Below are 12,385 nucleotides of genomic sequence, written 5' to 3' on the forward strand. Positions count from 1 at the left end.
GGACATCTGTTGATAAGTGAAAGCCATCTCGCACCATAATAAGAGGGAACAAATGGACCCAGTCCTCACAGGTGGAAGCTTCAGGACCAATCTCAAACAGCGTTTCTGTTTTAGCAATAAAGGGAATTATTTCGTTTTCTCCCCCTCCCCTCCCATCTGGGAAAATCACGTGTCTTTGAAAGACTGGGTCAACAGGGCCAGAAAAAAAAGAACCAAAATAATATTGTAATGGCTGGTGTGGGAATGGCAGGTAATTTATACTTCACTGATGTGTTGCTGGAGCAATTTTAAGGGTGAAATGTTAGCTTTTGAGGAGATGAAAGAAAAATGAAAACATTTATTTGGTTAAATGGCTAAGTAAATAAACTGCCTATCAGACTTGCCCAGCTGTCAAGTCAAAGTAGCATCTATAACAATGGGGAATTGTTTGGTCTGTCTCCCTTAGTAACGATAGATATTGCCATAAATAATAAGTCGCTGTCATGTTTTTAATACCGATCTTCGTAGTGGGAACCCAAGACACATAAAATATTACCTGATGGATTTCTAGTGTTTGAAGGAAAAGAAAGCTGAACTTCAGCTTTAGGAGGAAGAATCTACAAAAACAAAAACAAAATCTTCTTAAAAAGAAGGAAAAATGCACAGAGTCGGGGACTTAGGTCTGGATTATGGTTTTAAAGCAGGTGACCTTAGGCAAGCACATAACCCCTTGATACCCTGGTCCCTCACATGGATACATATGATAATTAATTATAACAGCTCCCTCCCCAGGCTGTTCCAGAAATCAGAAATCATGAATATGAAAGTGTTTTGTAAGCTTTGAAAGCAGAATACATGTATTTGGCATTATTGTTACTTTTTTTTTATTATTATGTTATGTTACTATTCCGGTTTTAAATAGAATGAAGCAGCAGAGCCTTAAACCAGGGAACCACACCAAAAAAAAAAACAAAAACAAAAACAAAATAATCTATCTGTCTCTTGGACATAGCGCTCAGAGGCAAGTCCAACCCAAGGTGTTGGGAGTCGTGTGGTCAGGAGATGGGAGGGGCCTGGCCAAGGGCCAGGTCAGCCAGGATGGAGAGGTGGGCTTGATGCCCAGAAATATTTAAAAGATGAAGTCAGGAGAAGGTTAAGCCTGAAGGGAAATGGGAAGTGAGGATAAGGTCATAACCTAGGATGAGCCCCACATTCCTGATTTGGGAATCTAGGGGGTGCCCAGTCACTGTGCTAAAGAACACAGGACGGCATGCTTGAGCAGAGAGAGGGCGGGTTTACTTTGAACTTGAGTTGTACTTGAGATGCCCATGAGACACCCAAGTAGAGATGCCAGAAGGCTGCTGGATTTTATCTGGAGGTCAAAGGAGAAAACCAGACTGGGCACAGCAAGATTTCAATATGGTTTTAGGTCTAGAGGAGTGGGCACAAGCAGAATATGCTGATCATCTAAACCAGAGGTCAGCAAACTCTTTGTAACTATCTATGCTTTGTGGGCCAGGTCTCTGTTGCAACTACTCTACTGTTAGAGAAGGAAAGCAGCAAAAGACAGTGCATGAAGGAATGGATGTGGCTGAGTTCCAATAATACTTTATTTAAAATACTTCATTAACTGGGTGTTGGGCATTAAGGAGGGCACGTGATGTGAGAGCACCGGGCGTTATATGCAACTAATGAGTAATTGAACACTACACTGAAAACTAATGATGTACTACATATTGGCTAAATGAATTGAAATTAAAAAAAAAAAGAATATAAAAAAATTAAAACAGAGAGCCACCAAAATTAGCCAGTGGGTTATGGCTTGCTGACCTCTGATTTAGATCCCACTCACTATTTCTAGAATCACGCGGCAGAAGACAATCACCATGCCTTTCATTTACTACTACTAATAAAATATATTTTAAAATTACAAGCATGTTTATAACACTTTCATAAACATCACCTAATTCAATCCTCTGGGGAACCCACTTAAGTATTTTTATCATTCCCATTTCACAGATAGGGCAGGTAAGGTGGAGAAGTTAATGGCTTGCTGAAATAAGATTCACTCGTAATGGGGCTAGGATTTGAATCTATACCCAGATTAAATAACTCAAGAGTTCTCACCCAGACCAGAATACATGGGTTTAAGCAGCTTCTCTTCAACTTAACAGCTGTATGACTTGAGGCAGATGGCTTCATTTCCGACCTCTGGTTCTTCTCTTCTGTAAAACAATTCCCATATGCACTCCCCACTGACATTCTCGGACCTCCTAACCTGCCTGGGTCACCTGGTCAGAGCCTGGAAGACCCAATCTGCAGACAAGATCTTCTCACAGCACCCCTCCCCCAACTTGTCCTTATTCCAACAAAGGACGGGACAGAAGACCTTTAAATATGCTGACTTGATTAGGGTTCCTGGACATTATTGGCCTGAGACCCAGAACCCACTCCTGATGACCAGGGGTTTACTCTGGACAGGACCCTCTGCTTATGGCAGAGAGTTGGTGTCAGCAACTTCCTTGTCTTCATCTGCTATGTGACAGGGTCAAGAAAGATGATGTACATGTTCAAAGCAGATAATTGGCGTCCACCATTGTTGGAGAAATGCAGAATTTATCAGAACATATGCAGGATCCCCCCACCTCCCCAGGGACTCAGATTCTGCTTTTCTGCATTCACCAAATGGATTTCAGCACCCCGAGACCTCAGGAAGCATGTGTATTTGGCAGCTGTGTCAGTCTCTAAGGTATTTGTCTTAAATTCAACCTGTGTGTAAAAGACTTCTACCCCAAAAGGCCGACATTCAGGCTGAAAGTGATCAGAAAGCTTTGTGGGTTTTTTTTTTCCTTTTTATTCAAAGACTCCCAGCACTTGCTAAAATCTTTCATGTCATTGAGCTCATTTATTACTTGTTACAATCCCTTGAAGTAGATGTTACAAGCCCCATTTTACGGATTAAGAAACTGAGGCCCAGGTAAAATGCTTGCCTAAGGTCATGCAGGAAGTGAGGATTGCTGGGCTCTTTCTGGCTCTGAGACCCCTGAGTTTTTGATGACTCTCTTTACATCTTCAGGTAGAACTTTAAGTTATTTATTTCAGCCTCATGTCTACTCTCTGGCTGTACCAGCAGCTTTTTCACCTACGAAGACAGGACATGTAAAACCCCACGGAACCGGGCCCCAGCGTTGGAGCTCATGGTGGCCTGGGCAGGGTGGTGCTAAGGACTCAAGCTTTGGCTCACCCGTGGCTCCGGTCTGACCCCTGGCTTGGCTAGGTGTTGCTCTCACCCCCTGGGTCAATAGACGGGCTCGGTCAGCAAGCAGATTGCATGGGGCACTTGGCCCTCACATTGGAGACCACCTTTCTCAGCATGCTGAGACTTCTCTCCACTAAACATTTTTTCAAGGGACGTATGTTTGGTAGAGGTGGCCCAGATTTCCCAAAAATTGAAAGGGGTGCAGAGGACTAAGCATAATTGGCTTTAAAGGGGGGGCTCATTATAAGGCAGGATAGGAAACTGTTTGCCTCTGCTTGTCGAGCCAGAAACATGGGGCCACCTGAGAGCGGGGAGAGTGAGGAAGCAGGCCCAGAAGTGGGAGGCCACAGCCTGGGCTGCTGTCCCCTGTTTCCAGTGCACCTTCAGGAGAAACAGCCCTCAAGTCTGGGGCCTCACTTTCTTCCTGCAGGAAAGAAGGGTCAGGCCGAGGGCCCTTCTTGCTCTGACATTCTCCAAGAGGGAGCGGAGAGGACACTGGGCTTACAGACCCCTGGACATGTTTCCATGAACTCTAGAAAAACACAAATCTAATCTACAGTGGTCAAAAGCAGACCAGCGGTTGCTGGCACTGGAGTAGGGGGTTGACTGAAAAAGACACAGTGAAGGTTTGGGAAGTTCTATAGCTTGATTGTGGTGAGGAAGGCCACACGAGTGTGTATGTTTGTCAAAACTCATCAAACTGCACACTTAAAAGTGAGAACATTGCAGTGTATGCAAATTATACCTCAATGAAACCGATTTTAAAATGAGAATAGATGAATTCATAGAAGTGGAACATAGATTATAGGGGAATGGGGAGTTACTGCTTAATGAGTAGTCTGTTTGGGGTGATGAAAGTGTTGCCCAACATTGCAAGCGTAATTAATGCCACTGAATTGGATACCTAAAAATGATTAAAATGGCAAATGCTATGCCATATATGTTATACTGCAATTCAAAAAAAGCCAAAAAACAAATAAAATAAACCTGGTTATATCCCAGCTCTGCGCTGTGCTGGCTGAGTGACCTTGGGTGAGTCACCAAGCTTGGAGGAGGCTTGCTTCTTCGCTCTCAGTAGAGATAGGAATACCCAGGGTAGAGCCTCAGTGTGACACCCAAATGAGATCATGTATATGAGATAAGAACGTCCTGATAGACTGTCAATGTTTCTGTAAATATAAGCTCTTATTACCCTAATTCTGTGATTTTATGCGGCTCCTGTACGTGAGCACATAATTCATACTGGAAATAGTCTGCAAACATATGGAAATCTCTTATCCACGGAGCTGTGCAACCAGTTTATTTAGATTAACTCCACATTCTTTCTGCACCATTTCCCTGGGCTTCCCCAGAGCCATTATTACACTTCCTAACAGAGCCCAGTTGCAGGTGCTCCTAGGTGCTATGAAGGAGAAGCCACCTACAAGGGATCGTCAGGCCTGAAACCACCTTCTGCAAAGGAAGGATAAAATCACATACCCAGACAGAAGGGACCTCATCTTTTTGGAGTATCTCCTATGTGTCAGGCCCTGTGCTAGATAATCAATGTATATTTTCTCCTTCAATCCTCACCACACCTCTCATAGAGAGGATAACCTCATTTTACTAGGGAAGAATCTGGAACTCAGAGAAGTTAACTAACCTGTGCAGAGTCCTCCAGTCCTAGACTCCTTCAGTGCTCTGTATAGACTTCTGTTTGGACTTCATCATGTGATCTTCTAGTATGTTCCACAGAGTGAGTTCCACCATGTCCCAATTCTGAGTGAGAACAGAGGGGCCCACATTACCTGCAGAGTCCAAGAAGCCTTTATATAGGAGCTGGGTCTGAGAGTATGAACTCCTGTTGCAGGACAAAGAGAGGCCCCAAAAGCACAAGGAACTGCCTGAACAGTCTTAGAGCTAGGAAAATCCTGTCGTGTCAGGTGACCCCAAGGTGGGGCATAGGAGAGAGAATGGAAGTCAATGAGGCTGGGCAAGAAAGTGGAACCATGTTGGAAGGCCTTCATATGCCATCCTGATGGGTTTGCATTTTCCTTGGCATAATAAGGAGTCAGGAGGGTTGTTTTCGAGCAGGAGAATGGCATGACCAAATACATTTCAGAAAGATCATTCTGGCAGAGGCATAAAGACATTGGAGAGAAAAAAAAAAAAAAAAAAAAACATGATTTACGTGACCTGAAGGTTGAGCTTTGATTCACGGTCTGGAAGGGGCATTTATTAGCTCTAATGGGTTATGAGACAAATGGGTCTCGTGTGCTCAGCTAAGGAGCTTTGACCTTACCCTGTGGGTGATGGGGAGCCTTTGAAGGATTTGAAGGAGGGCAGATATGTGGTCAAAGCTGCCAAAAGAAAACAAAAAATATCAACAGGGTGCTGTGTTAACGTATGATTCCATTTAGGCCTTTGGAATATTGAAAATAGCCTGAAGACCCCATCACGACCTTGCCAGAAGCCAGGGCGGAAATTTCTGGATCAAATGATTTCTTACTCCCCTGCAGCTCTGACAGTCTAAGATTCTGTAACAAGGAAGGTAAAGCTATTGCCAAAACGTATAATGCATCACGGTGTCAGACTTTGGGATTATCTGCTGCTTGGGGTTTTCCACACCACTGCTCCCCTTCATTAGTGGGGATAATTGAGAGTTGACTGCAGTCCTTACTGCTGTTGTGATGGGTATTTGAAGCTAAATTCCAGCAAGCAGGAGATGTGTGAATATTTATCTCAGCTGCAGAAAGTTAATGCAGTGTGGCATTAATTACCCTGTCTGAGCCTCCTGTCTTCTTCTGTTTTTAGGTGTCATTCTCAGTTGAATAAATTAGTTTCCAAAATTAGAATAGAGCAAATTGTAGGGTGAGATCAAGGCAGCCTGACTTCTTAGGGTAGCCAAAAAGAAAAGTGGGCTGAGCAGTTCTACCCAGGAAAGATGAAGATACAACCTTTAGCCCAGCAGAGGCAGAACATGTTTTTTTCCCCAGAACTTGTACTTGACTTCACCACTCTACCTTGGCTCCGCCCAGCCCACCCACAGAGCACAAACACACAATAAAGTTACATGGTTGGCCTTGGCCTTACAACAGGTATTTGAAACATTTCAAGGCATTGGCAGGAAGTGGATCAGGTGCATAATAAATCAACTTGCTATAGGTTTTGCTAGATTAGATTTTGAGAGAATAAAGCCAAACTGGAGTGTATTTAGGACGAAGTGATCAGAACAGTGAAGAAAGTAGAAACTGTATCATAGTCATTCGTGAATCCAACCAACCTTCATTGAGCACCTACTATGCTAGGTCAACATATGCAGAATAGCAGAAGGGCCTGGCAAGCAGTAACCCAGAGATGGGATATGGAATAATGGGCTTCCATATTTTCTGTCATCAGGCATTTGGGTGAAGGATTACACTTACTCTTTACATTCCCAAGAATTCTTGGAGCATTATGCCAGATGCTTTATGTGTAATATCTCTAATTCTCTCAAGAACCCCATAGGAAAAACCGTATTATTCCCATTTAACAGTTGGGAAAACTGAGGCTTAGAGAGGCCAAGTATCCTGCCCACACAGTTTGTCCAGCTCTCTCTGCTATACCATGCTTTTTTCCCTAACTAGGAAACCAGTCTCGGTTTGAAACCAGTCTTGGTCACAAGACGAATAAGTGGTTGGTTATTCTTATGTGTTCTTAGTATGAAGTCCCACGGGTGGAAAGCATAGAGAAATCGGTATCCTGGGTATTCTGTTCTGTTACAGAATAGGGGGCCTCAAAGGGTAGGAAGATGCTTTTCCCTGGAAGAATACATGATGTGGTCCAGGAGAAGACATCTTGGATTAGATGGCAGGAGTCTTGGATTCTGTCTATGACATAGTTTCTAGGTAACCTTTGACTCTGGGGAAACAAAAACTCCTTTCTCTAGGCTTCAGATTCTTCATCTATAAAATGATGGATCTGGACAAAATTCTCTCTTACTCCATTCCCACTTTATAATAAAAGCAAGCAGTATGATCTATTAAATGCATGAAGTGCAGCAAACGACCTTGAGGTCACACCACTTCTCTGACCTTCAGTTGTTATCTGCAAAACGAGACAGATAGAATAAAAGCCACTCCCAGGACCATTAGGCAGATAAAATAAGACATGAGGGTGCTTTGTAAATTCCAAAGCACTCTATAATACACTACAGACTGAAGGACTGGTCTTCTCTTTTTTTACGACAGTTGTTGTAATAGACTAGAAAAAGCACTGGACCTACTTTCAGGTCTCATGTCCCAAACTTACGAGCCGTAGGACCGTGGAAAAATTACTTAACTTCTCTGCATGTGATTTCCCATTTGCAAAGGAGATAAAGCATCTGCTTGCCAAGGCTGCCATGATGAGTTAAAAAGACAATGTACTTGAAGATAGCTAGCATGGTGCCAGACACATAGTCGGGGCTCACAGAATCTCAGTTCAATCTGATGGTTCAAGAAAATCAGCAAATAGAAAGGATCTATATCACATGGCAACACACAGGTTGTAGGGAAACATGACAGAATGAAGACATCACCGTGTCCATTTAATTCTGGCACAAATATCCGAGAGTGACCACAAAAGGTCAATTTGAAAGGAAGGGCCTATGTATGCTTAAGACCAGAGTCCTGATCTGATCTGCTTGGCCAGCACACCTTGGGCCATTTCAACATGAAGAAGTCTGAAGTAGTTTCAACAGGGCTAAACATCATTTCCCATCTACTTTGGACTGAGGGTTTGCCTTATCCTATACTGGTGAAAATCCCGGCATGTCTCAGGACAGCCAGTTCCGCGGGTACAGACAAATGATGGGCCAACCCCAAAACACGAGATTGAATGGAAACAAGTCCCGGAAGCTCTTAACTAAGAGCTAACATCCTAATTGCTGTTTCTCTTGCTCCAGAGTGTGCCCGGTGCGCACTGCTTGTGGAAACCAAAGAGCCGTTTGAAATAGAATTTCAGCAGTTTCAAGTAGACATTCATAAAACTATGTTGGAGAAATGTGCACTTGACTCAGGATGATTGTTACCATTTTCTGAAGACCTCTTACTGCCAAGCATTATGCCAGATGCTTTATGTGTAATATCTCTAATTCTCTCAAGAACCCCATAGGAAAAACCGTATTATTCCCATTTAACAGTTGGGAAAACTGAGGCTTAGAGAGGCCAAGTATCCTGCCCACACAGTTTGTCCAGCTGTCTCTGCTATACCATGCTTTTTTCCCTAACTAGGAAACCAGTCTCGGTTTGAAAACCAAGGACAAAACTGGGTGAGTAGTTATTCTTGATGATTAAAAGAAGTTGCCAAAATGACATGCGTCATGATCAAATAATCCAAAAATTACCTAAGGTCATCCATCATAAACTGTCATCTTTCTGTTCTAATCCCAAACCCTCCTTCTCTAACTGTCTCAGAAAATCCTATCTGGAAAAGAGCAGGTCTCACTTTGTCCCATCTCTCCCCAGGAGCTGGAGCCTCTCTATGCACAGATCAACAGACCTAAGAAGTAGCATTGAGGTGAGCTCATGGCAGGTACTTCAAGACTGGCATGGAAATCAGCATCGCGACAGGCTCTCTTGTATTCTTCCAGCTCACCTCATCCCACGACGAAATTCATGATTGCCCAATGGAACTCATTTGGAAGAGGGAACTAAGAGTTTTTGGCAACCAATGGCAGATAACTATGGCTAACTATGGCAGCACAAAAAAAAAAAAAAAAATCAGAAAAGTATAAAAAAATCATACCCAACATTAAATCACAAATCAAGCAAATGCTTACCTGACAAATATTCTGAGCTCTCTTACTGTGGGTTTAAGATGACCCAGTACGTGAAATCATAATTCTCTTTTTATTTCTCGACCTGTTGACCGCTGTAAAGACATCAAATGTGGAGTGACAGGCCTCAGAGAGTGACAACAGGGTTGGCACTGACTTCTTTTAGACAAAAGCAAGAGGTCCTCTGTGACTACAGTATCCTCATCCATATGCCTTTTGACATATGACGATGTCTTTTCATCACTCCACAGGGCCTGGTCTGCCATTTTTTTCCCCTTTCCTTTGTCATGTTTGAAAATTAATGGGTGTAAAAATTTTTGTATTGCTTTTGACTTTTTTTAGATATGGGTGAGGAAATCTAACTGGAAAAGAAAAGCCTCATATGAACTGAATTAACTTGAAAATCACAAGACGAATAAGTGGTTGGTTATTCTTATGATCAAGAATGTTGCCAAAACAACCCTTTAGCTATTTCTGCATCCTGGTGAAGAAAGACAGCTTTGGGTTGGGACCTTCATTCTGTGAGTAGGAAAGGACATCGGATCCCATTGATGAGAAAGATGAAAAACGCATCTGATTTCCTCAGAAGCTCTAAACTCTTAAGTACAATAAAATGATATTTTTTATTTTTCCGAATCTTGCTGCTGTGTTGCTATGCAGACAAGTGTCTTCTCCACGTGCCATTTTCAAAGAAAAGTCATTTGCCAAATAATTCTGGTACAATCTTGGTAATGTGGTTTTGGATCTTAAAACCAACCTTCTAGTGGAACAATGGTGACATGAATATTCAGAATAACAAACTGATTCCGGGATCACGATGGTTCATCTCTATCTCTTTTTGTACATCAGAAAATTCAAATGGGATTTTTATTTTCTAACTTGAAAAAAAAACAAAAACCTTACCATTAAACTCTTTAAATATTTAAGGGAAATGGCTTTAAGGAGTTCTAATGAAAAAAAAATTGCCATTTTTTTTTGTAAATATAAATGTTAATGAAAATGCTTTTTAATAATGCCATTACACTGTAGAGAAGGTAGCAGATTGAGTGCAGGATGTGACAGACCTGATGGATGGGGCTCTCTCCCCAGGTGTTATTGTGGAGCACGTGGGAGGAAGCTGGAGTTCAGGGACGGCTGGCCGGAGCACTTGGCCAATCGGCAGCTAGTGAATAGGAAGGGAGCCCGTGACCCCACCGTCGACTGCAGCCTTTCCGCAGGAGTGCCCACCCTTGGCGGAAACCAAGAAAACATTCACATTTTGAAGGCCTGTCCTTCAGATTCTGAAACTCCCTCCCACCTCTTCACTCCCATCCACCCCCCATAGAGATCGCTGGACTGTCTGTATGTGAAACAGAGGAGTTTAAGCTTCCTTTTTTTACACTTATGAGACAAAAAGTGCAGTGTTCAGTTCGTATGTTTAGCACATGATTTTTCATAAAGAATCTATATATTTTTGCCCTACAGAGAATTGTTCTACAGGTCACGTGTGTTTTCCTGATGTTCCTATGCAGTTCCAGTATGTTGAATTTAGTGGTTTAACACTAAGGAGAAAACGTTAGAGGACCATGTGATTAACTGGATTTGGGGTTACCTATTATTACTTGGTTTTCAAATTGGGAAAGTAGAATTGACACTGATATGATTGACTTAAATAGGCCTGTGTACTGTGGTTCTTCCTATCAAAAAGAAAGTAAAGTGATTGGAAAGAAGGTATACTTGCTCACAAAGAGAAAATCGAAAATCAAGGTAATCATTACTGCTCGAGGCCCAAATTTTACACCATCAGGTCACTGGAATGTATTTTCTTTTTCCAGTTAGGTCAACTGACTAAATGTCCTTACAGAACATATGTCTAAGTCATCCTAACGTGGAAGGTCCAAAGAACCAGAAAAGTGAGAAGGGCCATTTACCCCACTCTGTAACTATCACCTGTTGGTCCACGTGATTTCTCCAGGAATGTGCATCCATTTTATAATTAAGTCATCCTTTCACATGAAGGGGAAAATGGGAAAGGTGTGCTGACCGTGAGAGTCCTGAAACCGGTTCAATTCTGTTTTCTGGGGTTTGGGTAGGATAGGCAGGTCCCCTGGGGGAAAGGGCTTCCATTGCTCTGTTGTCTGTGATTCTGATTCTAAACAAGTGGTGCTATCTCTTCTCCCTCACCATGGCTATCTTGAGTTTGTCTTGCAGCATCACACCATTATACCAATTCTTTGGGTTGCTTGTGACATGTTCCAAGTGAACGCTGACCGATGTTGCTGCTTCGGGTACACCGTCTGGAGTTAATTTCTTAGCAGAAAGTGACAGCCCAGTGGACTTGTCATCATTCATTGAATGTGATCAAAAGTGTAACTGGCTCTGAACTTAACAGAGATGCCCATGTGATGCATGAAAGTGAGGGAAATAAAGTTGAGATTTTTCAACTGCCATCCATGTGATCATTGGCAGAATTCTGAGTTTTAACAAGCACTGTTGGGTGAGCTCAGAATCACCATATCCTATCCCAAGAGTACAGTGGAATTTCCGAGTAAGAGCCGAGGAGCCAATACCAAAAGGCCATGGGGAGTCTGCCTAGTTCCAGTTAGATCGATAGAAAATCCGTGTGTACAACTGTTAATTCCTCATCCTTCACTAGCACTAAATTTGTCACTTTAAATTTTGAAACCAGGGAAACGCCACCTGTCATTCTGTCCCCATGACCCGTAGCTCTTCGATCTTCCCGTGCCACGAGACTTTCCTTATGATCCGTACTCATCCCAGTGTCTACTGAAACCCCATCATGTCATGTACCGGACACCTTCTTTCAAAAAAAATGTTTACTCTGTGGGTTTGGTTCATTTCAATTTCTGCATTCTGACACATATTTTTTTAATAAAGATGAGAAAGAGAAAATGACTGTTTGCAGTACATTTCTAGACCTACTTTAACTTTACCTCAGATGACAGTTTGTTAACATATATGGACACATTATTTTTAACTTTATGTACAATACATTCAACAACAGTGAAATTTTTAGAAATTTTCCATTAATTTCTGTAACACACCATGTATAACTGTTAACAAATAAACATGTTTGAGAACAACAGCTTAGCCTGGTTTTATTCCACAAGTGTCTACTGGATACTCCAACGAAGGATTGGAAGATGAAATCGCTTCTCTGTAAGCTTCCATCTGAGCGGGCAAAGGCCTCAGTCTTCCTGGCACTGGGCCAGAAAGAGAAAGCTTCATGGAGGAGTTAGATCAGCTCATCCTCAATTGACTTCAGGCACTTGCTATGCTTGGAGAAGCAGTCACAGCGAAGAACGAAGAGGATGTTGTCAGAAAAGTCACACCTGTAGAGATGTGGTGTTTGGACTACAGGTAGCACCGGT

The 12,385-nt window shown here is 42.5% G+C and overlaps 1 protein-coding gene across 9 annotated transcripts in view; it reads left to right on the top strand.

Annotated features, from left to right (window-relative positions):
- The window catches only part of DAB1 (DAB adaptor protein 1), a 1,108,242-nt gene extending 1,096,143 nt beyond the window's left edge, over positions 1-12,099 (top strand). For all 9 annotated transcript variants that reach the window (XM_078073084.1, XM_078073083.1, XM_078073085.1 and 6 more), the window contains one exon: positions 8,704-12,099. The gene's annotated coding sequence lies outside the window, so the exon portion shown is untranslated. The remainder of the gene's footprint in view (positions 1-8,703) is intronic.
- The last annotated feature ends 286 nt before the right edge of the window (positions 12,100-12,385 follow it).

This window comes from Halichoerus grypus, chromosome 5, assembly GCF_964656455.1.
Source record: "Halichoerus grypus chromosome 5, mHalGry1.hap1.1, whole genome shotgun sequence".
Taxonomy (NCBI): Eukaryota; Metazoa; Chordata; class Mammalia; order Carnivora; family Phocidae; genus Halichoerus; species Halichoerus grypus.